Source organism: Sebastes fasciatus, chromosome 2, assembly GCF_043250625.1.
Source record: "Sebastes fasciatus isolate fSebFas1 chromosome 2, fSebFas1.pri, whole genome shotgun sequence".
Lineage (NCBI taxonomy): Eukaryota > Metazoa > Chordata > Actinopteri > Perciformes > Sebastidae > Sebastes > Sebastes fasciatus.
Window position 1 is genome coordinate 13,417,529 of NC_133796.1, and position 26,842 is coordinate 13,444,370.

The following is a 26,842-nucleotide window of genomic DNA, read 5'->3' on the forward strand; positions in this document are numbered from 1 at the left end:
CACCACCACCATCTCTGCTAACACTTTCGCTTCCTCCAAGAGCAGACCCTCCACTGTGACCTACTGTTGTCTCTGCTCGCTCACAAGCAGCAGCCACTGGGGATAGGGAGAGGCCACCGGTAATTATTTGAGATAACATCCCCCGAGTTGAGGTGGGATATGTGAGAGAGGAGAAAAACTATGTGCTGTGTTGTGTCTGTGTTTTTCTGTTTCTGTATGTGTGTGCACGTGCACATGGCGTGTGTGCGCGCTTGTATAAGCGTGCGTATACTCCGGAGCGTAAAGGTCAACATTTCCACTTTCCTTCTCGAGTGAGTGTAATGCTTCTTTAGAATGGAGGACAACGTAGCCGCGTTTTTCATAAATACCTCATTCTGCATTCAGACATTTACTGTTCTCTGCTCTCGGTCACCAGACCAATTTGAATAAACTATTCTCACTTTCAGTCAGTCAGGGAGCACTCGCCTCACTTTGATTGACATGTACATTTTTCAGCAACTGCAAGAAGAAAATGTGAATATAAAGCATTGGGCCATTTCAAAAAATATTTTTAAATGTATTGTCATAAAAAAAGGTAGTGTAATAAATAATTATGCTGGATGTTTTTGTATAATCCGAGAACAGGCCTTGTGCATTCTGGTAGTGTAGTGATAGCTGGTCAGAATACACACCAGTCTGTCTAGAGGAATGGAAGATCGCAGTTACAGTCCTATTGTTCTATACTGTATATCACACACTGTCGAAGCAGTCATTGGCTGCTATGATATCTGCAAAATGCAGACAAAACAAAAACCCATTGATTTTTACTTTTGTAAAACAAAATGATTTTTGACTCATATCACTATGTCTCCCTCTATCTATTGACCTCACTGTGTTATCATGGCTCGTGTTGTCATAACATATAGCTTTGACCTTGGCTGAGGTCTTCACAAGCCCCCTGTCTAAACATATTGATATTCATAAAAGCACTATCACTCTATCAATCTGCTAGACAGAGATCTAATACAGTATAATGAAGCAATAATGAGGAATTTTCTCTTGTTAAAATGTCATTTATGTAATGAATAAAAGATGATGGGTTCAGCTGTCTCTGCTTTGTTCTCAATCAGTCTTTTTTTTTTTTTTTTTTGCTCTGGCCTGTACACTAACAATGGCGTCATTGGCAGACATTGTCCCGATAATCAGCCAAAATTGCTTCATGTTTCCACTGTATAAACACTCATTAGGATGTTGTTTTGTTCATTCGCTTCGCCTCAGCTTTTCATTTGTGAACAGTGGCTGCAACGAAAACACTGACAGCTTCTAATCTAAATCTGTGATAGTTCAGAATGTCCTGATTGTGACAGCATAGCAAGGCAAATACATTTGTGACTGTGTGTGCATGTGTTTGTTCCCCTCTATATACGTGTGTGTGTGTGTGTGTCAGGGACCCCCTGCTGACTCCCCACCTCATCTCCATATTCCTTTATGGGAAATGTAAATGGATACATGATTATCTTTACACGGACCCAAGCAGGAAATGGGATCCTACCCTTCACTGTGACTAAAGAAGAGAGGGAAATGTTATGGTACACATTATAAATGATTTATGTGTGTAAAGTATGGCATCTTTTCCTTGATAACCTCTCCTGTGTGTTTTACGTGGCTCGCTTTTCAACTGAGATCCAGCAAGGTCCCAGTGGTGCAATGTTCTCTCCCTGTACCCCTCTAAACAATAAACAGCATTATCTGTCTGCCTGTCTGCCTTCAGTTTCAAGCCGTTTACACTGACCTGCTATCTTATGGTAATAAATCCCAGTGAGTGAATGAAGGGTGATATACTTGATGCTGAATAATTGGTCATTTTGGTTGCAGGCTCCCCTGCTTCACATTACAGGGATAATGAAGGCCTGCTGAATATGGTGATCAGCGTGTGTGCTGCGTCTCCGTGTGCATCTGTCATCTGTGTGCATGCATGCGTCTGTGTGTGTGTGTGTGTGTGTTGCAGAGGTGTCTCCTGAGTCAGGGATTATTGCTGATAGATTATTTCTTCAGCCCCCTCGTTATCACTGGATCAAACAGACATGTGACCCGCACTTCATCACTCTATTCATCCTCCTCTTAAACTGAGCTCTGGAGACCTGCAGAGAAGGCGGCTGGAACCATATATACAGGGCTGGGTTGAGACCAGGGGCCCGTAATACTGCTGCACTGGGACCCTTTTGCATAATTTTAAACCCCTGCTAGCACCGTGTGTAGTATATCTTTACCAGCATTATGAATTTGGTTTTACAGCTGAGCAAACCCTATTTGAAAGTGGGGCGTGGTTGATTTTAAATCACTTTTCCATTCATTCTGTTTGCAGTTAAAGTGGGAACACTGGAGGGTTTTAAAAGAGATGGCTCTTTAAAATATCACTCTCGTCTTTTCCATACTGCTCTGGCCTCTACTGTCCAGACTCATGTTCCAGCCCCTGTTATCATGTGATATTGTCGTCACCTGTCCTCATTACTAGTTGAAGGACAGGCCCTTTGATGCTCATTAGCGAGCACCCCTGTGTCAGCAGTACAGACTAGTCGTAGAGAGGTGCAGCTATGAGAGACTGTGATGTCAGCCAACCTGTGTATACCATGACAGTGGTGACACCCAGCCGGTCCTCCTTTTGTCAGGGGCCCCTAACGAGGTCATCACTGTCCCTGAGACAGAGGTCACCCTTACATTTGACCCCTGTCCCTCCCCACGCTGTAATGTCAACAACTCCTCACGTCACCTGCCCACCGGTGTCCCCGCGCCGCCCTCCCCCATTGGCTGGTGGCATGCCGAGCTGTCACGCGAGTGGCCAGTGTGTGTGAAAATCAAGGTGGGCTGATGTCTTTTAATGAGACAGACGTAGAGCCCCGCTAATGTCCCTGCCTTCGTTAGGCAGGACCCAGCTGCAGCCTGTCAGCTCCCTTGTTAAGCTCGGCCCTGGTGGGACGGCCAGGCAGGGCAACGCGGCTGTCGCTCTGTCTATCTGTCTATCAGTTGGTCAGCTTCTCTCCTCCCCTCTCCCCTTGGTGGACCTTAGTCTCCAGGGTGGGAAGCGAGCTCTGCCTGCCTGATGGCACGGTACTGTATGTCAGGGCTGTACTCTCCGCTGTTTTCCCCCGGATCCTGGGAGGTGGTTGGCTAATGATCCACCGACAGGGCTTTGGGGCGCTCCACGGCATTTTGTTTCCTGATTAGAATGCAGCGGCGGCCTTTGTCAACAGCGATGTCAGCCGCTGTAAGGACAAAGCATTGTTACCAGGAGCATAATTAAATCTGTTTCCTGTGAATCTGCCACCTGTGTTGACCAGGCAGTCAGGGATTCAGAGAGTTTTTTTTTTTTCACCTCCCACTCGGTGTTTTGTGTTTATTCGCTCCCTCCTCCTACCTCTGTATTTGTCGCTAATATACTGTGTAACAGGAAGGCAGCTACATAACAGGGAGCGGATAGAATTTTATTTTTCTGGTTATCATTTCTTTGTGGGGATAATGCAAACAGTTGCAAAGACACATTAGAAAACACATTTACAAGCCTCTACTTAAGCTCCTCAGTTGCAGTATCAAAGCCCAGAACTTACTGAATAGTGATTAATAACTTGACAAACTGACATCAATTAAAACAAATTTTGTATTTATAATATTCTTCGTTTAAATGGATATGCATAGACATAAATGTATAGTATATGTGCATTTACACATGTATATTCAATTTTATAATCATGTGTATATACATGTCTCTTTTTTCATCTCTCCTAACCCCGTTATAAAAGACTACAGTTATCTGTCTCATCAAATACACAGTGACATGTGAGCCAGAGCTAACCAGACCATTAAAAGCAACAGCAGTCCCTGGGATATGGACTGGTCAAAAATTAATTGGCCCCATGGCTGTTTGAAAGCACAGAGAAAACAACTCCATGGAGTGTATCAGGATTTCCCACATAAAATATGTCAATTTTCCCCGCTCAAGCCAGTCGAGCAATAATGACCCCATGGTGCTGTAGAGTGGTGTGACAACACAAATGACACTACACTGTGTGCTAATGACATGGGATGTAGTCGCTGGGTAAACATGGCAATTAAACAACAGTCTCAGACTGAGTGGGGCACACATAGAACCTTCACAGGCCCCATTGTGTCTTTGTCTTAGCGCGCTCTCTCTCTCTCTCTTGCTCTCTCTCTTTCTATGTTTCCGTCTCTCTCTCTTTCTCGGCAAGACATTTGCATGCTGGAGGCATAATTGGCTGGTCTCATGGTGGCGGTGGCAGTATTCCTAGAACGAGGACATCTCAATGCACCTCACACATCCTCACTGTCACAAGGCTCGCTGCTGAAAGCCTTCCTGACACAAACACAGCAACACAGAACGCTCCCACAATGGCAGCCATGTCTGCTCCCACTCAAACTACACCCCGTGACAAGAAGGAGCTGAACTAAGCACATTTCTCTTCCCCCCCTTGCAGTTTCCAAAGTTCGGGATTACCGTCAGCATGCAGGAGCTCTGCTGGAGAAGTTTTTTTGCTGTCTGAGAGGGCTGCGCGAGAGAGTTTGGAGGGTGACAGCCTAGCTGTAGCAGTTTGCTGGAGGAAACTCATGTTGAGTTTGGGTATGTAGGCACATTTGAACATGCAGTCACTTATAAGTGGCACATGGACTGAATTCAAATCTCTTGTCAATTGGGATGTAGCACACCAATGTGTTACATGTTTCCTATTTCAGAAAAGACAAAGTAACAAAAATATGACCTGTTAGTTACTTCTACATCCCTCAGTATTTAATCTCCATCCTTTATCACAAATACACGCTTCTTCATCTTCAAATGAATCATTTAGCAGATACAGAATAAGCGTGGCAGCCCACAGGTGACACTGCAGTGTGCCAGAGTGGCCAAAAATTGCTCGCCACATTGATAGAGTACCCCTGCCAAAGCCTTGTTTCATTCACCCGTGGAACAATTAGCAATGCTGAGCAGTTTTGCAATTAACAGCCTCATAACTGTCACATGCCCCAATTTTAAATCAGCAGGAGTAATATCTGTTTTAGAGCAAAGTTTAATTACAAAGTAAAGCATTTGCATTGCAGCGATTAGCATTTTTAAATGACATTAGTATTACTTTTTGTCATTTTTTAAAATGCTAAAACCTCTACAGGCAACAGATTAGTTTTGGCAGGGTTTGTGTGTAACTGTCACACCCATGCGGATAAATTACGCACAACCTGATAACAATGCATTTTGAGCTTGGCTTTACCCCCGAGTGGTGATAGAGAAATAAAGTTTTTAGGTGACTGAATGAATGACTGCCGGTGCCAGTGGAATAGCGCTCACTTCAGGCTTGACATTCTCCATCAAACCGCAGCACACTCTTGTGAACAAACAGTCTGTCGAAAACTCTAAATGGGCTCAGTCAAAATGGATGCTAGAGCCCAGTCAAGGCTTAAATCATCTCTCTGTTGAGCTCAAAAGAGAAGCGTCGGAGCCAGAAAATAGAAGAGCCGGGCTGATGGAATCTGGCGCAAACACATTCCCACCTTTCCAATCTTATTTTCGTCTCTCGCCTTCTGCCTGGTTCCCTTGCAGGGGCTTAGTGTACTTTTTGTGTCCCAGTGCGTACAAAGTCTATCAGAATGCATTTGTTTCAGGGAGCCCCCATTCACTTTCAAAGGGTTAAACAGACCATTCACCGGCCTGTCAACATTCCCTGGCCCGCCTCGCGGAAAAGTCTGCTCGAGTTTTGTTCCCGATCAACACTTGTCTCCTCGGCCCGTTGTTGCTCGCGTCGTGTAATATCCATGACAATCGTGTTGGGCTTTTCAGGGGGCTCTGTAGCACCCATTCTGTGGGGCCACTTTCAGGCCATAAAGAGCTTTATTTGTGTGGATTTGAAAGAGTCATGTGAAGTGCCCTCAGGCTGGAATCCTCTTCAGCGGGTCACCACTGTCTCAATGGGCTTCACACTCACAGGCGGCCATCAGTACTGCCCTCACGTTCTTATGAAGCAACATCAACGCCACTGCTGCAAGAGTTCTGAAAGTCCTCTGAAAGGTGCACTACAGGCAGAAGCAGGGGGGGGACGGGACTAGTAAAGACGGGTGTAACAGGGGGAGAGACGAGCCCAGGGAGGGAGATAACAGTCTGCAGCGGAGGGGTGGAGAGCGAAAGTGAAGGAACAGAACATTTTTTGGCTTGGATGAGAATGATGAGCACCGTATTTTAAGCTCTTGACTTGGCTGGCTGTCTAACATACGCAACACCAGAACCCCTTATGACCTCCAAACTTGTCTCTCTAACCCACCCGCCTGACGTGTGTGTGGACACACACACAAACCACACAGCAGCCAAAGGCGCTGAAGGCCGGGGCGTGGGAAGTAAGGGAGGTCCAACGGCGTATCCATTTTCATGGACCATATGGAAATTCTGTTGTGTGCGCAGCGGACGCGTTAGATAGCGGTGACCCTAACGGCCATGTGTGTGTATGCTGAATGGTAAACAGTGTGGAGAGGGGCGTCCCCCTGACCCCCGGCATATGGGTATCCATTCTGAAGGAGGGCTTTCACAAACGCGGCCATGCTGCCAGGCAGGCCCTTGGGACTTTGATTTGTTAATGAATTGCTCTATTGACTTGCATCTTTGCTTGCTTCATTAGAAGACACCAACAACACTCCCTGTTTTTCTTTTTTTCCCCCCTCTTTTTATTCCACCCTGATCTTATGCACAGAGAGGAAGATGTGGGTGGAAAGAGGGGGGCGCATTACAGAATGCTATTGTATGTTTGACTTAAATCTTCAGGCTTGTCATCTGTTTTTCCCCCTCTTCTGTGGCTTCAATTCTTTAGCCCAGCTAATTTGTATTGTGGCAATTTAAGACAACTCTCCAGTGCTCAGTGATGCAAGAGAACAAACCTAATGCCCCGCTCCCCCCGCCTCCCTGTCCTACTCCCCCCACCCCCCCGCCCTCACACCCCCATCCCAGGCAGGCCATGGCCCAGGACCAGCCTCCTCTAAATCTATTTCCCAGTCCCTCCCCGGCCCTCATTACCATGTGGAGACAATAATGGTTTTGTCAGGACGATACCTGCTTTACAAGTAGCAGATTATTGTGTCCCGCCAGTGTTAACACAACAAGTACAAGCCCTCTGTCTGTGGCCATTCCACCGGCTGTCAGCACTCATCCATAATGGCAGTGTCACACCATAACACACGGCACACAAAGACGTGTGACCCTCCAGCTACATGCACAAAGACATACAGGCTCTATAAGACTTACACAACATATGGCTGCAGCATTATGGCCCCTTGGTTTTTCCACAAACCCACCACCACCGAGCCAAAAACGTCCTGCCCTTTGTCCAGAAAATGTGTTGCCCCTGGCTGCTAGGCCACACAGTGCCATGGTTGTGCACCAATTACACCATACTTTACCAGGAGTGCCATCTGTATGCCAAATGGACCATTCTGTCTGGGCATTCTGGCCCGATAGGTGTGAATTTTACAGGCTTAAGAGTGTATTAAAGACAGCAGGGGCCTTGTATGTGTGTGTGTGTTTTTTTTTCTGTTTGTGCATTTGTGTACTTTTCATACTGTGTATATGCATGCATGTACTGATAATAATAAACATAAAATACAGCTTTTACATTCCTATTGTGTGGGTCACCATCGCCTACAGCAAACAAAAGCAAATAAAAGCAAATAAAACTGTCCCATATCTTATCTTGTTGAACTTCCAGTGACATCTAGAGACATGGGCAATTTAAAGGGAGTTTTTTCATTCCTAAACCAACACAATGGAGAATGTGTGTTTTACTGCGGCTAAGGGCTTTTATCAAGTCCCTGTGTAGATGTCTCAGAGGCTCTATTGACAATAACTCATGCAATACCAGTGCGTACACTGTCCCAGAACGACATGAGAGGAAGTGTAACAGACTTTGACAGCCTTTTATCACTGTAGCAGACAATAAGAGTCATCACAGGAATTGTGAAACTGTATTTTTTATCTCTAAAGGAAACTGCAGATATTTTTAGAAAAAAATTCCAGTGATGTTCATTCCATGTGTGTCAATATATTTCCTTAATTTGGAATATTAGTAATGCTTTAAAGTACATCAAAAACATTTCCCTGACTGATTGATGCGAGACTCAATGTTGAAACAGTATGTCAGCGGCAGTGGAGAGGTGAACTGATTTAACTTGTGAACACCGGCTGGCCGAGGGAACTTCCTGCGACTGTATATGCGAGGAGGCAGTGGGTCAGCTGGAGGAGCTTCCTGCCCTCTGCAGAGTGGTGGACGCCTGCTGTGTGGGTATAACATGGCAGGCCAGGTCTATTGTCTGGAAAGAGGATGTGCTCTGGTGTTGTCTCGGCTCCGGGCCGGGACACACTAAGTATGACGCACGAAAGCTCTCGCTGGCTGGACCCAAAGAGTCAGGGTGGAGTATGCTGCTCTTGTTCTGAGTTGAGGCCTGGCATGGTGCGGTTGTGTCCAGAGACGGATAGCTAACCTCTATCAACAGGAAAACATCATTTCTGAAATATTTTTGGCGAGATAGCGTCATATCTGAATCTGTATTTATCTGCATTTTAGCCATATACGATATTACACAATGTGTTTACTTAATTTTTTTTTTAAAAAGAAAACGCCCACTCAGAAATTAGCAAAAAACAGTTACATACTGTAGGTTACCAAAATAAACCAATTAATAAGGTTATGAATAATGTGAACGCTAGCACTAACTGAGTCAAAGTTAGCTGTGCTAATTTTGGAAATAATTGAAAGGGGTAATTTGGCTGTTCTGCAAGGTAAAGTTACTGTTTTTTGTGAATGGTGTCTGGTGGCTTTGAAAAGAGCCATATAACGGCTTTAGTTCTCCGACGGAAAGGGCTGTCTGATGGCAAGGTAAAGCGGCTATGGACGGGAGAAGCAGAAAAAAATATTTTAGCCACCTAAAAAAAGGTCCAGCTAAAAAAAAATCATTTTAAGTGTATGATATATTTAGAAATTATATATATTTTTTAATTTCTTTACCTCGCCATCAGAATTTTCGTATTTGAATACCTAAGGTACACCACTGGCAAGCTACAGAATTATATAAAAACCTAAAAAAATAATAAAAAAAATAAATAAAATAATGGACCCACCCTTTAATATTTGCTAAAACATAATTTTACTGTTTTGGGTAATTCAATTTAAAATGCTGTTTTTTTATTCATATTTTTTATGACAACTTGCAAAATCAGTCTGAATTTTCTGCCACAGCTGCCCCTTGCTGAGCCGGTCATAAAATGCCATTTGCCTCCAAATAGTTGTTTGGAGGAGGATGCCAGATGAACCCTGACATCGGTCTTTGATAGTTTTCTTTTTCTTATTGGTGGGTGGGTGGGGGACTGGAAACTTTTGTATAGTATAAAGGTTGTTTTTAATTACCATCCCTACTCAGCTTTGACACTACCATATGTGCAGGTCGCCGCGTGGCCCTTGACCTGGGTCTGAGGGCAGTCAGATGGTGCTGGTCAGGCGGTGAGCAAGGGACTATAAGAGTTCAGTTGGAATCAGGCTGTCAGGATCTTCACTGCAGGACATGTCATATTCTCTGTAGTTGCAGATCTGGCTAGTTGCAGTGTCTTACTCCCACTTTGGCTGATTATATTAGTTTAGAGGAAGTGGGAGAACAGGATACCATATTGCTACTTCAGCTTCAAAGCATTCAGTTATTAAGTCAGTGGAATGTTGATAGAAAAAATATGTTTATTCTTAAATTTTTAAAGAAAACTGCAGCCAAAACTTGCTTTTTTGGAAGTGGACTATGCAGTATGTGCAAATTCAGATTTTGGAATCGGAGTTTTTACTGTGTTGACATATTGTCATAGTTTGTGACAACAAGCTGAAAGTATTGGACGCCACAACAAATCCCAGATGTCCTACTTGTTAAAGCATCAAATCTTATGAGGTCGGTAATCATTTTTTAAGTCTTAAATCTACAGTTTTAACTCTGCAAAACATCAATTGGAGAATCAATCTGGCCCGGTCAGATACACACCAGACTAAATTAATGAATGTTTATATGATGCTGGCTTTCCAAAGTCTTCACACTGGTTCACACATGAAGATGACTTACACTAACAGTAGCTTTTAGATTGGCAGATTTTAATGGCAATAATCACAATGTGCTATCAACCAGTAATTTATTGCACATATGAGAGGAAATCATACCTAGGGACACATAGTTAACAACTTGAGTATTGTTTCTCGGCAATGGAAATTATTTAATCAGCTATTATGCTTTGCTGTCAAAAATAATTAAGAAATCATAGAGTTTGGCAAAATTCTATACATAGCATTTTCATGAAACACTGATAAGCTTTGCATAATTAGTGTCATTTCCAAGGAAGAATTAACTCGACTAACACAGCTTGCTGACTCAAAATGGACTTTCATTACTCCTAAAACGGTCAGAAAATGATGGAAAGTATTGCAGACATGCTGTCAGTTGTCAATCGCAAAGCAAAGCTGTCTTTTTTTTTGCTGAAAAGCTGACATTTTGGAGATGTAATGCTGTCACCTTTTGAAGAGGGCTTGGTTTATATCCGTACACACTTCAGGTTTTACTATGCAACACAGAGCCAATACACAGCAATACATAATAAATCACATAATTACAATCATAGAGCGTTTTATACTATTATTTCACATGAAACGCAGGGCATGTTTTATGTTCATACTGTGCATATCAATATGTGCTGACAGCATAAGCCAGACAGTATTCATACAGTAAATAGAGCCTGTGTGAGTTTGGATGGGCTGGAAACGTTTTACCAAACACACAAAACAATTAGGCAGGCAGAGTGATGGGGAGAGACAGAGCTAAGCTACCCGACGGGGCCACTCACTTCTACAGAGCTGCATCTTGAACAGTTGGGTTTCATTTTGCATGCTGCTGTGCTCGGAGGAATCTCAATATTTATCCAGTTTGTCTGGCCGTGGCACCTGCTGGGGGAGACATTAGTCATTTGTAAGTATTAACATGGGCATCCCCTCCTTCCCTCATCTTCCCTGTCTCTCTCTCTCTCCTTGTCTTCCTCCCCCCTCTGCACTCTCACTCCCTCCCTCTGTGAGTACACTGTCAGTCATGTTGTAGCCTTTTAAATGTCATCCACTTACTGCGGAGAGCAGTCGCCCCATTTGACAGTTTTATTGGGAGACGTTGTGATGACGGTGATGAGAGAGGCAGAGAGAGAGAGGTAGGACTGGGGGGAGGCATCATCGAGTCAAATCAAATTAGAATAATCAGAGTGATGTGATTAATAGGAGTGCCATTGTGGGGTAATCATGCACAGCGATCATCACTGCGGTGGACTTCAAATTAGCGTGCCCTGCAGTGAGGCTTTGATCTGGCAAGCATCAAATAAAGCCGGGCGTCAGGTTGTCACTTACTTAAAGTACACCTTCGCCTTGACGTCTTTTCGCCACACTAAAAATAGAGACGGGAGACAAAACGTGACAAAAGGCAGAGGTACAGTCGACAAATGATCGTGACTGCTCTGTGTGGCACCTGCTATGATGAGCCACTCAGGAAGATCTACGTTTCAATTTCTTAAGGTGGACTTAGCAGAGGTACGAGAGAGAGAGAGAGAGAGAGAGAGACAAAGCTAGAGCGCTAGAAAGGAAGACATCAAAGTGACATTAGCCCAAGTGATTTATTTTTTTCTGGTGTACTGTATGTCTGTCAAGCCCAGTTGTGGTTGAAACGTCGCTGCAGAAATCACCAAGGACTTATTTATACAGTCTCTTTCTTTGTAACTGTCCCGACTTTAATGCAGAACATCTGGATGAGATTTGGATATATGCTGTGTCCTATTCGCCCTTCTTTTATTTTAGTTAGCAGTGCTTATAAATAGGAATAGGATGGATAGAAGAAGATGGTCATGCATATTGCAACCGCTACTCAAAATCAATTTCAGACATAGAACAAAAAAATCTGAATTTTAAAAAGAGGAAGTAGCCGAAGAACGAGGCCTCGCCCTGATGTCAGAGGAAAAAAAAACTCAGAGACGTGGAAGCAAAGAAAAAGAGACATTTAGGAGCTGTCATGGAACATGTAGTTGAGTTTGTGAAAGCTCAAGTGTCATGGAGACCGTGCTTGGTCTCTGAAAGACAGCGCTTGCCTCTCCCGCCACTACAGGAATACTGACATTTTCATTAAAAGGTCACCAATCTTTTCATGTATTCACCTCAGCTTTTAATGTGAGTAGAAAAGGTGAGCAAGAGAATGAAGAGAAGAGAAGCGAGTGAGAGGAAGAGAGAGAGGATTTAGACATGGACAGAGGTGAAGCGGGACTTTGAGAGATACAAGATCAAAAAGAGAAAAAGACCAAAGCGATCAGTTCTTAGACCAAGGTCAGAGCTATGAGGTACATATCCCCGGCTCTTATCTCATACAGATACAGAGCTTTGAATGGTTACATGAGAATGATATCTATGGTCGACTGCCCCTGTCTTGCACTATTTACTGTTTATAAGGTCACGGTGTCCTTGCAAAATGTCATTGTTCACTCTATACTTTGTGAAAACATGTCTGTTCATCAGTAGCACAAAAGCAAAGTCCTGTGTGTTTATGTTAATTAAAGTGAGTCTGACTCCAATACTATTCACCATATCACTTCTGCTTACTTCAAGGTTGTTTATAATGCTCCTCATGAAAGGACAGGCTCAAACAAACAATTTTAATGGTAAGCCAATGAACCAGAAGACTGTGCATTTAAATCAGCATTTATATGTAAAATAATTCAGCATTAGTATGTGAGGATATCCATTACTGAGCTAATACTTTGAAATGAATGCCAAAATAAAAGGAGGCCTCTTAGTTCTCTAATTTACTATGTCGACCGCATGAAGTTAAAAGATGCCCCCATTTAGCTGTTTAAATGAGGGTGTGGAATTTTTCCTCTGAAAATGGATTAAAATAATTTGCCGAGAATAATCATTTAAATAGCAATAAGGACCCAGAGTGTATCTATTGAGCATAAAATAATTTCGAGTATAAATTAAATAGCTTATTACTGCCTTTCATTTCCTTGAGGGAATCGTCTGCACTCCTTTTTTCTCAGCTCCCTTGGTAGATGGGGTAATTTTCTTTGGAGGCTGCTGGAATAAGCGCCGTGCGGCCGCGTGTTCAGCAGGGAAAGTACATGAAAGTCTCCTGTTTTACACAGTGGATCTCATTCTCCATGCTGTCCATATTTCTGTCTGTCTATCTTGAGACTAGTGCTAAAGCTCCTTAGTCTAACAGCGTTAGAAGAGTAAAAGAGAGCTCGTAACTGCGGCTCAATGCGATTCTCCAGAATAAATCCAAGTCTAATCTTTTATGCTTTACCTGTCAGAAATCCTTCACTCAGCGCGCCCCTGCATTCCTTTACACATTGTCAATATGTCAGAGAATTGCTGAGATAGGTTAATTTCAACACCTGTCAGCTGATATACACCCCCAAAATGAAGTTGTGCAATGGACTGGCCTGGGAATGTTTCAGTGCTGGAATGCAGTGTTCGGTGACTGGAGTCGAGTAGGGGGTGGACGGGCCCCGGCTCTCGCTCTCACTGCGTGACGTCAGCTTGGTGGCATGGCAGAAAGCTGAGGGCCCGTTTGGCCCTGACAGCTGCGTTTGCCCACAGTAATGCACCCTGCCGGCCGGGGCCAAGGCCTCTCTCCTGCTGTCAGCACACCGATCGGCTTTCATGGATCATCTCTTATCTGCCGAATCTGTCATTGCAGAGGAGGGATCCTTTTGGGGGGCTTTAAACCGTGCTGCCATGGTTCACAGGCTCCAAGCCCCCCTTATGGATACTTTGCTCTCTCTCTCTTTCTGTCTTGCTGTCTTTTCCGATCCATGTCCCGCTCTCTTTCTTCCTTTATCACTCCATCTTGCTCTCAGATGCACGCCCTCTCTGTCATTCCATTTTTGTCTCTCTGCCATTTGTTTACGAGTGAGAGCTAACCTGAGAGGCAGGCTATTGGAGCTGCTGGGGGATGGTCGCCGTGTTGCGGAGTAAGGGAGGGTTCTGGGAGGGAAGAGGCTTTTGTTTGTTTGGACAGATGCACGGGCCCATCTCTGAACTTCTGTCAGTGATCAAAGGAGCCGATGATGTAGAACAGATTCATGGGCCATGTCTTATCAGCCCTTGCTCCGGCCCTCATCCATCATCCTGAGCCCTCGTCCATCTCATTCCGATGACGGCACCCTAAACAAGGTGAATTAATCACTGACGCTCCCATCTTTGGCCAGGTGGCCTCGCGCCCTCCAGACATCCATGCAGGCTCAGGGGGCTGAGGTTGTACCCAGCGCCGACCCCCGGCCCCCCGGGGCAGCTTGGCTCACTGGGTCTGCTCCTTTTCCACCACCAGCCTCTGGCGCTCTTTCAACAGGTCCGCAAATCTCTTCCAGGGATTAAGTTATTTAAAAGAAGACGGGCCCTTTGAGCCAAGTTTTACAAGCGCTGGAGATACATGGTCAAATGTACACATGCATATGTATGCATGCACCTACAATATATACACATGCACCGCAGCTTGCATGTGTCATGTGCTGCATGCACCCGGTGGCCTTTTGGCGTTGATGTCTTTCAGTATGTATGTCCTCTTGCTGCGGTTACCTTCGGTCACCGGCATTCCCCCATTATTGATTTCAAATGGAAAGTGAGTCATTGCGCTTGTAGAGGATGAAGGGGAAAACCGCTTAAGTGGTTCCTTTGTGTCAGCAGGTTAAGCAAAGCGTTTCGCACAGGCTTTTACAGCTAGAGATAGTGCCTTTGTGCCTGAAAAAGACTCAACTTAAAACAAATGCCAAATGTGACACCAAAGGGTAATGGCTACGCACAAAATGAGGTGTTTCTAAAGAAAGGCTTGTTTGTCACGCCAGGCTGTACTCTCCTTCAAAAGTTTCAGAGGTGAAAATGAGACTTTGTCGCAGAGTTTGTGGGTTAGTAGAATCATTTCAGTCACACAGTGAATTCACAGTGATTTGTTGTGAAGATACCGACTCTACTGACAAAGATTTGAGGTACTGACAAGATCTTATAGGGAAACGACACTGCATATTTCATTGTAACCTACAATACATGTAGTAGAATATATAGGATATAGCATAGACAAAACTAAACTATAAGTACACGACTTTAGGAAAGGCAGCTCTCTTTTTAGACATGCATATGACCCTGCTGAACATTGTTTCATATGTTCTTGGGAGGTTTGTTGGAATACAGGTTAGCAACAGTGACCTCAGTGAATTACCATTATATTGCTGGCCATGCTGGGCTCCGAGGGGTGGTTATAGCAGTCTGGGAATGAGGTCAGGAGGTCAAGTGCCAAAGCATAGTATCATGGAATACAGAGTCAAATGATGGAGCATGTGTGTTTGAAGAGCCTAGCAGATGCAGAGGAAGAAAAAAACGCCAGACAGAGGCACTAGACAAAGTCAAAGTCATTTCTAAGCTGAAATCTTAAACAAACAGATGTTGACAGGCGAACTACAAGTTCATCCCAAGGTGAGGAGACATAAACACTTGAGGAGGCCATCTCCCTGACGGCCGGACATAGAAGACATTCAGGCAAGGCTGCGTAGTAATGAAACGGGAACACACACACGATCAGCACCTATCCGCCAACTCAATATTTCTCTCATATTCTCCCATATATGTCAGGATAGTTGCATAACCTTGCTGTTGTCCTTGGCCTCTGAACTGTTAATAAGCCTATTTGTTAAAATGACAGTGGCAGGCAGCATAAGCTCGGTCGCCCTGTCCCGCAGAGTGAAAGTCAGTTATCCCCCCCCTCAGCTCATCTGGCAGAGGTGAGGGGATATCACTCTGACTGCTGTGACAGCTCTACTTTAGCATATTCATGACGAGCAGAGTCTCATTTCACAGGTGTATTAAAATACCCCTAACCCCTTTCTCATAGGGAGCCTCGTCTCACGCCGCAATGGCCGGACGCCATGCATGAAAATCGATGGGGGAAATATGTAGAAATATAAGCATGCATCAGAGGCCGGGTCAAGAACCTAATTTCACAGTGACACCGGGGGTAATTTGGCTCGAGAAATGTTTGTCAATTCGCCATTCATTTGAGCAGGCATGGCATTGTGAGGGCCCCCGATGTGAGTGCAAGGTGGCCAACCTGAACGCCTGTATTTATGGCGCACTTTTGTGAATACATTACGCCTGTCACAATGAAATAAGTGACATACTTACATGCTGCGAGGAGGAAGTCCAAAGGGGTGAGCACCGGGCGCGGGAGAGATAAGAGGAGCGGTAATTAGTACATTCATCTTTTTTATGATATCATTTTTCAGACATATATGATCACAATGTAAATTAGAAATAAGGAGGGACCTGCAGAAAATGGAATTCATTTGGAGCGGGTCAATCGCCCTACAATAGCGGTGCTGGGAGGCCAGGTGTAATTTACGGTGGCGCTTGGCCCTCTCTCTCCTGCCATGCACCTGGCAGAGCCTGATACCCTGCTGCTCCCCACAGCTGCTGGGCCTCCTCTCCCACAGATAACACTCTCATCTCCAAATGAGATTCATTTACCGCACAGGAAAAGGAGGAAAGGGAAAGAAAAGGGAGAAGAGAAGAGACAAACCTGCTCTCCCTTTTTTGCACCATCTCTCTCTCTCTCTTGTGATTCAAGACTAAGCACTTACTGTAATGACATTCTATGGATTATTGATTTTTGATTTGGTTTTTCTGCTCGGCAGATGCCCCCCGTTTTAGCGGAGCCATTACCTCCGTAACGATTAGAAACAAAAAGTTAATTATGTAATTATAAAGCCAATAACAGCCTGCGCTGGTTTACCCTGCTTTAGTCGGTTTAAACATTATCTCTTGTGTGCACATCATAACAGGCGGAATGTGAGGAGAGGAGATTAACGCCTTGGAAAGCAGATGCGGAATTTAATTCTCCAGTCCATGGCTGCCTGGGAAACCATTAAGTAATCACAACATTCTCCCTCGATTAAATTCACGGCTGCCACTTTGCACACAAAGGGAAGGGGGGAAGAAGAGGTGCCTGCAAAGCTCTCCCGTTTTTATTGACTGTAACGTCAGTCCCTGCCTGCAGGCACAGATGAATAAAACTGTTAAATAGGGTGCCTCAATCTGTCAGAAAATGAAAAGTTTGAGTGGGCAAAATAAAATCTAAGTAAAATAAAAAAGGAGGGGGTATGTTGCGATGTGTTAGGCCCGATAAAGCTCACTCAGAGCGGGTGGAATAAATGGGGGAGCAAAAAGATGCACTTGATATTTCCCCATTATTTTCAGTCATTTTACTCCACCGCAAATGATTTTTGTCCCCAGCAGCTACAGATAAGGTTGACGGAGAGAGGAAGTGGCTGAATTGGACTTGGTTTAAATGGATTAAACACACACATACAGAGGCACACCAACATGGGCCTACTTTGTGCTGGCATGCACACACACACATACATGCTGCCGAGACACACGTGTATTGACAACCTAGAATGCATACAGCAAGTGTGACTAATTACTTAAGGATGGGTATGTGAGGAATTAATATGGCCTTGAAATGATATTTATTTAATGTTACGCAGTGAAGCTGGTTGAGGCAGCCCTAGAGGAATAGAGGTCAAAGGGGCGGTCTCCTTCTATAAACGAGCACTTAAGGGCAGAGAGAGGGTCCTGCTCTGATTAATTGGGTAATTCATTAGTTTGGTTAAGTCGTTTAGTAAGATGGGTGAAACGAGGGCCTATAACCTGAGGGCTCTGCAGAGCACTAGCTACAGACGGGGAGGAATACTGTGGCTAATGCAAGATAACAACATCAAATGAACTGTGAACAAATACACATCTATGGAGCCATGAGCCAGAGTGGCTGTGCTTCCTGGAAAATGAGCGACAAAACAAAGACACATATACACACAAATGCCCTTTCATATTATGTGAGTTTAAACATGTTGAGAATTACAGTGCGGCAAATTATGATGGGTGTGTTTCATATTGACACGCATTAATCCTTCATGGAAGCCCAGGTATGTGTTATTGACTGTGTTGTTGAATGGGGAGCCTGTATGTTAAAGGGCAGTTCTTAATGCCGTATTTAGATAAGCTTTACTTCAAAGTACCTGCCATCATCTATCATGCTCTCTGGGTTATCAGGCGGAAAGGGGATCTAGCTTTGGTCCAAGAGTCTGATTGGCGAGCAGTGTAGATGTGTTGTGTGTAAATATGACACTGTTTTTTCATGGCTATATTTACACGTGCTTCTTTAAAAGTACTTCCTTGAACGTCTGGAAACCTCACTTAGAAATCCGACACACATTTACAGGCTGGTGCGTGCACGCGCGCACACATCTGCATGTGCAAACACTAGCACACACATTGAATCACACGCCTAGACCCATACAGGGCCCAGTGTGAGCGCCAGCCTGTTGCTATACTCCCCTCCACTCCTGTCCATCAGTTTCTTCCCAGGGGCCCCCAGTCGTACCCCAGGGGCCTGGGGCCTGCACTTCCACAGTCCCTCTTCACTCAGCGCAAATGCCAGGATCAGGTTTGGGAAAGGCAGCAGTTTTTTTGTGTACAGTGGACAGCTGGTACATTCCAGATAAGAGCTGAATTTAAAGTGAGTACAAAGGCAGCAAGCATGGGCTTCCTCTTTGTCTATCCTTGCCTACTGATGAGCTTCTCAATCAGGCCCAGATGGTTTGTTTCTACAAGCATCCGCACAATATCATAACAGCACTGGCAGAGAATAGCAGGCACTGTGTCTGGTTCCTGTTTGGACCTGTTAAGCCTTTTCAAGGCTTCCGTGTTACACCAGACACTGAATGGACTAAGTGGGATGACGGATTTGAATACAGAGGTTAAAATCCAAGTACACTTGTCAGTAAAGTCTTTGATCAGAGCCGTACAATGGGCAAAAATTCATGATGTAAAAACTGGTTTGCAAGCAGTTGCTCCAGGCAAATTTGAGCAAAATCTCCATAAACACTTAAGTACAATGTGAAAAATATGGCCAGAACTTTAGTTTAAAGCATTCAAAAAACGAACTAACATTATCATTAGAATGTGGAGAGGTTACAGTGTTGACGTTATGTCAAAGACGTCTATGTATTGTGTTGCAGAGATATCTATTGAAATGAGCATGCTAACCAGCAAGTCCTGTCTTGTGATACTACTTGTTCCTTGAGAGGCGATAGTGAGTCACTGTAGCGTCCAGTCTGCCCTCAGTCCAGAGAACGAAGAAGTAGGGCTGCACTGAGGGCTCGTCAATAATACATCCATGATTCGTGTGCGTTTTGATGTAAGTTTGTTTATTGGAATAAATCCAAAGTGGCAGAAACGAGAAAACGACTCGCACCCCTTCCTCGTCCTTTGCCGCCGCCAGGAGAATAGAGCGTGCGGCAGCTCTGGGAGACCAACGGACCTTCCGTTAGCAGCTAGCAGTTAGCTAAAATTCAACTAGAGGTGCAAAACTCAGCTCTGGGGGTTTGATCCCGGGGGGCTATCCCGACTCCTCTTCTGCACCACCTTGCTGCTGTTACACAGGTTAGACCCAGCACTCCACCAGCCCGCTGTAACTCCCTGTGCTGGTGTTTTCGCCGGCCAAATCTGAGCCGCCACAGCCGCCAAATGAAGATCCGGCCCCCGGATCCGCTGCGCACTCCCCTCCCGGAAAAGCAGTCCCCCGTCGGCGGGGAGGACGAAACGAAAACACGAGTCGTTCCCTCGTTTCTGCCACCCCAGCCAAAAAACGAACTAACTCAAATGGACCGTACAGAACAGCCCCCGGTTAGTGGCACAAGCACACAGATGGCTAACATAAACTATAGGCCAACACATGGCCAACAAGATTATAAGATAGCAGTGTTATTTTGACCGGCTCTCAGAGTTTCAGCAGTTTGAATTTTGCCCTGTCTTGCCCTGCTGTTAGTTAGTAGTTGGCTATTTTTTATTTTTTTATAACCCCTATTTCTTTGGAGCATGTGGCTAGGGATTACACAACGCACCTTTAAAATGAAAAGTCTTCATAAATAGATGAATAAATATGCTGCCACTTTTTATGTGCTATTTTCTATTGGTAACATTTACACAAGGAGATGTCAATATGCGCTGGTAAAAAAGTGAAGTGATGAAAGCAATTTTCAACAGTGTCAGTGTTTTTTAGCTTTATAGAGCTGTGTGATGACCATAGCAGACATTCTCTAACTTTCAGCAGCTCCTAAATTCCTCCAGGACCCCTGTAGCTCGGTTCAAACATCCCCCACCTGACCCACAACTCTGCTGGGGACCCCTGAAACACTTGGTCCCATCGCTCCATGTCACAAGAGTCCAAGATGAAGTTTCACAAACTAATTACACTACACAAAAAAAGCGTGTACATATCTGTAACACACTTGGACAGACTTGCTATGAAGTAGAGTGATTGATGAGCACCAGGAGGAGAGCAAAAAATGATGTACACACCAAAAAAACAAATGACTTTGGTAGTGCATACCTGACATAGAAACATGCAGTAAAGAATGCATTCAGTATAGCCACATGCACAAGCACTCACAATGCATAATGCACACACACCAAGCATGTGACATCAAGAATTCACTTTCTCTAAAAAGCCCAATTCCTCCCCGAGTCCCTTTTGAACCAGGTCAAAGCCCCCACCCACAAGCCCCGGCAGAAAGGATGGGAAAACTAATGACTACAATAGAGTGTTTGCATTTTTCTTGAGCCCTGAAAAACACAAAGAACAAGGCCTGTGACAAGCTCCATTATTTGGTTGCTCTGCCAGTGAGGAGACAGCTCCTGCTGGAGAGATGAAAGTGGGGGGTGTGGGATAGGGAGGACAGGAGAATGGAGAGTGTGTGGGTGTGGGTGTGTGTGTGGGGGGGTTATGTGTGTGGGGTGTCAAGAGGGCCACGGAGATGGCAGGTGATGAGGACGGTCCCGCCCTCGCTGCCATAACCCATGTCGCGTGGAGCTACGGGCCCATCAGCACAAAGACAAATTATCGCAGGGGGAATTTCACGGACAGGAAGAATCTGTCACCTAGTGGAACCCTCCCTCTTAGGGACTTCACACAGCCATTATGAGCTTCTTTAAGGAGGGAAAATTCACTGAGAGGCCGGCGTCCGACACCCCCAGTGCCAAGATGGATGGGGAGGAGGAGGTGTGGGTCAGGAGTTAGAGGGGAGTTGTTTTGCTTTTACTTTCTTATACTGTCTGAAGCACACCCTTAAGAACTATTACTCTTCCTTCTTTTAGTAGTTGCTATTATTTATTTCAGACTGTTGCTGAGCCATGGACAAAATATCAATATAATGAATGACTGAAAAATGAAAAAAAAATAAAAAATGTTTATGCTACTTTAAAGTCACTCGACCAGACTGTCATTTACACATTTATGTCTTTTATGGTATGTAAGTATAGACCCTAACCCTGCAAGTAGTTTGAAATAAAGATCTGCACATAGGCTTTGTCTGAAATTTCATACTATGCACTACACACCCAATATGTGTACTATTGTTCAACATACTTTAGTGTGCATAAACAATAGTATGTATCTTCTTGGACGCACTAAGCAGTAATTTACGTCGTCACTTCCTGAGAGCCTCCTTGCAAGTTGGAGGCGTGTAACCATGGTAACCCGTGCCAACTCATGTGACCAAAACGATGATTTGCGAGAATCTAACTTTGAATCCATTTAAAATATACATTATGCCTAACAAAGTGAAATCCTATACTTGCAGTTAAATTGAAGCGTTGAAGTTACAGAGCTGTCCGTCAACGTCTGTTATGAATGTTGTCGGCAATACCGCATTGCATTGTGGGAAATGTATGCCGCCGTAGTGTCCAGCGTTGCATACTGTAATGTTTCACCAGGAATATTATGCAATTTGCATACTATTGGTTTCATAATAAGATTTCGGACATACTAAAAAATCTCTGTTTTAGTTACTAAATAGCACTTTAGTATGGAATATCAGATGTAACCTTACTCTTTAGCCTGTGTTTGCTTTAAAATTTGCTGGACTGACCTCCCTGTCCAGCAGTGAGCATGAGGATGTCAGTCTTCTCCCTGCTTCTGTTGCTGGCATACAGCCTCCAAAAACTTGGACTGCTCTCAGCAAGCACATGAAGAATCCTGCAATAATAAATATTACCACTCAATTGGGTATTATGTGTGCTTAGAGAGTTAGATTTATAAATTAAGGCTTTGTGTTTAATTGGCAACTCCCCGTGAGAGTTAACAGTGTGTTGAATGTGCACTTCATGGATAAACTTAGCATTAAGCCTCTAGATACACAGGCAACAGTTGTTGGGAAATGCAGGCAAACACATGATGTCAGGCATTGTAAAGAAAGGCTGTTCCAACAGGAGGGCTGCTAGCGGTGATAAATGTTTTATTTATTCGGGATATTAAAGTGCTTACTTTGGGGCTTGTACTTTCACCCCAAATGGAAATGTGAGAACAAGAGGCCTTTTAACTCCGGCGAGAATTTCCACTCCTATATCCAACATATACATCATCACCAATGTCAGGAACACGGTCGGTCAAAGCTCCAAAGAAAACAAACATGAAAGCCAAACATGTTCAAAGATCTTTCACCTGAAAGAGTTTTAACAGAGGTCAAGCAGGGAAATTGTTTTATGCCAGCCCAGTTGCATAGCAGTTCGTGAAATAGTCACAAAATTGAATGTATTGTTTTGTGTATATAGACACAAATTTAGCTTTTTTTATTATGGTCAGCACAAAATCAATTCTTATGTAATTCACGTAACTGTCAACTGGGAAGTATAAAGAACGGCAAACATTGCGTAGGGACAAGGTGGGGGTGGATGGGTGGGTCAAAAAATATGGACTTTCGCCCAGGAGACCACTGTCCTGTGTGAAACAGAAGTTAACGTTGATTTATTTGTCACGTAACTTCCGTATTTAAGATACATCACTTCTGGAGCTATGTTAAGCCAAACCACAATCCTTTCCTAAACCTAACTAAGTAGTTTTGTTGCCTAAGCCTAACTAAGTCAATCTTTTCCTAAACCTAACTAAGTAGTTTTATTTTGAAAAGACTGGAGCGGAAATTGTGACACTAAAGGGAAATTGCCTATGTACACAAATAGATTACATTTTGTGACTATTTCACGAACTGTCGTGTTGTTTATGTAGCTGCATTTCAGGACCTAAGTAGTTTTATTTTGAAAAGACTAGAGCGGAAATTGTGTTGCTGGACATTTGTAGGAAGACGCATGAAAAATACATTGTCGAAAGTCACGAAAAAAAGGGAAATTTGTGTCCATGTACACAAATCAAATGGATTCAATTTCGTGAGTATTTCACGAACTGCCGTGAGACTGTGTTGTTTATGCAGCTGCATTTTCAGGGCCTTCCAAAAAAAAAGTAATATTTAAATAGTCCTTGTCCGTGAACTAAATCCATTTATTACATGTCGGCATACGGAGAAAGAAATCACATTCACCATCAAGAGATATCCGCCCCCTGCCTTTCTCACTGTGTCTGTATCATTCATGAGACCACAACATGTGTAATCATGCTCAATATTTTATAGCAGGTTGTATTACAACAACTTATTCTCATTCAGAGTGTACGCATGTATCCAAACATCTCGCCCAATAATAGGAACAATGGGGCTTTAAGTTGTTCGTGGAAAGAAGCCACATCTATTGTGTTCAAAGATATCATTCCAATTGAACCATTATGACATCGCCTTTTAAATTTGTCTTGGCCAACACAAAAGACCAGTGGCCCTTTAACAAATGTGAAGGGGATTATTCTATTCCTTCAACTTCGAACCCCGCAGCCTTTCTCCTCTCTTTCACACAGGGGCATGAACTTGGATGGGTCCTGCTTTTCCCCCCTGCTGAACACCACATTTTAAACACACAGTCACAATTGGCTGGATTAACCCGCTCCCTGCCCCCTCTGCGTGGAGCAATCCTATGGACTCAACAACCCCTACCATGCTAGCAACCAGCAGAGGTGCATGCTAACTGGATCATGTTCTGTGAGAAGAAAAAAAAAAGAAGACAAGTGTCCCTAACTTTTCTCATGTCACTTTCTCTCACAGCCCCCCAGTATGGATGGGGATAGGCCTCACTTAAAAGAGACTCCTTTGAACTGGATTCATGGGCCATTTGCATAAGCAGATTTGGGCGAGGAGAATGGAGGGGTATTGCGGCTGGTCATTAATATGCCAGCTAATTCAGCACATTGTAAGCCCATTGATGCTGCACTAAAGGGCAGTTATCCCATTGCCATTGTTTAGGCCTGAACCAGTCTCAGCAGTTGTTACAAATTACATACTTAATTGATTTAAAATCTGCCATAAACCGCACAATGAGGGGAGATATGGCAATGGTCGACGATAGAGCAATGCTGAGTGAGATTTTTTTTTTTTACCCTAATGTAAATGTCTGTCTAATAAATGAATGGGCTCGCAAACAGCTGGCTCTGTGTTTGGGAGATAAACATCATAAACAGATGCTTTGCCAGTCAACCCTTCACAGCATCACTAACATAAACACACATTGCGAAACATATTTACAGAATCATTTTCAACACATTTCTAAAAAACGATGCCCATCGATCGCGTCTTTGACTGCCGGGTCGGATTTTCAGCCGAGAGACTTTCCAAAGATAACACAGTGCAAGTGATTACTGCGGGACTGTTTGTGCCGTCATGACTCAGCCGCGGTAATGCGCGCTCCACATTTTCACACTCAGCACCAATTAGTGGCTGCAACAAAGCCTGACCAAAAATAAACATTGCAGTATTGCATACTTATTACTACAATAAGACGTAATCCCTGGGATATGCTGAACAATATTAGCTTTTCAATTACTCCTCAGAGCCATTGAGCGTCAGTCTATTGAAACAGAGAGCAACCCCCCCAACACGCACACACACACACACACACACACACACACACACACACACACACACACACACACGCACACACCCTGCCCTCCACAGGCTACTCCAGCATAGTACTTGAGATGTGAGAGCCTTAAACATAGCACCCCTCAGCATACACACCAGTGGCTCCTCATCCATGTGGTTCTCTCCTCCTTGTTTATTCTGCTCTCCTTCTTTTCACTGACTCCCTACTCTGAACAGCATTGGGTACAGAGAAGTCTGTGGTATAGCAGGCTGGGTAGAGAGAGAGAAAAACACATGATGCAACAATGTTTTTGTAATAACCAAGCAAATGGCGAGGCAATTATGATCATGAGGATGTTGCTAATACGAATGAGAGAATGGTGATGATGATGATGAAAGTGGTGATGGTGGACGTAGAAGAAGAAGGGGAGGAGGAAGTGGTGCTGCGTCTCTTCCTGAGATGCCCCACCTTTTGTGAGGCCCCTGACCCGCTCTTCAGCAGTCGCCATTGTCGGCGAGTCCTTCGAGGGTTTTGCATGCTGCGGGGGCCCTCTGTGTATTCTTCCCCCCACTCTCTTCAATCTCCTGCCCCTGATAGGGCCACATCAAAGCTGGAGGAGCTGTGCTTTGTGGGGCCTTGGTCCCTTGACTCTCAACATGTGGTTTTGTGGCTCTGGACATCGGCACCTTTTAACCCATTCTGTCGAGATTAGGCGTCGCCTTCAATTGGGCATTAGTGAAACTATAGTAACCAATAAGAAGCTTGTCGCTGAATGGAAACTATGTATCTTGTCACAGTGGAGCTGTCGGAACATCACGATCCCAGACAAGTTCCTCGGCAGGATTTTGGCTGCCTGGATGGGGGCCCCTTCTTTTCATGCTGACACCAAGCAAACTCCTTCCACACACACACTCACACAGACACACATTTTTGCAACCCAGGCACTGTAATGGTAATTTATATTCAACACAAAGAGGGGGAAAACATTGTTTTCCACAGGGCACAAGCATTTAATTATCTCAGTTTTTTTTCATGTCTTGCCTACAACAGTGAGTGAGAAAATTGGACCAAAATGAATAACCAACAACAGTTTAAGAAAGGGGAGGTGGGGGGGAAATTGCTGCACACGATGACTAAGGGTGTAGGGTTTGGAAGCCTGGGAAATAAACAGGAACTAATGGAGTGGGTCTCTGCTGCAGTCTTGGCTGGCACAGGGCTGGTCCTGGGGAGAGAGGAAGGGCAGGCGGAGGGCCAGGCAGTGTCGTCGGCCCCCAGCTTCATTAAGAGGTGCAAACACAGCTCCACAGTACTCAGGCCTAGGGCTCCATCAGTCAGATCCTGGCCTTAGCCCGGGCTTAACATGAGCTAAAGACTCCAGACATCACACACTCATTAAAGCCAGGCTCCTGGAGCAACTGTCGCTGGCTAGCAAGCTCTCCGGCAACTGTTCTCTCCAGATTCCTGTTGAGGGGAATCTTCACACATCCCCAGGTCGGCTCTCTCTGCTCCAGCACCAGTCAACAGCTCGGATTAGCGAGGTTACTATAGTCAAAACATTTATTCACCGAACAAAGCCAGTGTGCCCTTTGCTGGCTTACCCCTATCCCTGCCATCAGATGGCCATTTATTGAAATAATAGAGATAAGAAGCACGATCCTCGCAATTTTCAGATCGCTCAAACGACTCACTGACGGCTCAATCTGTCAGTGTGTACATGATTTGATGTGCGTTTGCATGCAAACGAGATAGTGACTCTGCAAAGCCACGCTAATGCCATCAAATATACACATCATAGCGTTGACACTTGGCTGGTGCTTTTTTGTCTATCCGTTTTGTTATAAAACCCCAGTTACAGTGTTCAATTGATGCTGCTCAGTCGACACAAGTCTCACACTGGCTCAGGCAGAGCAGGGAGAATCAGCATGAGGGCG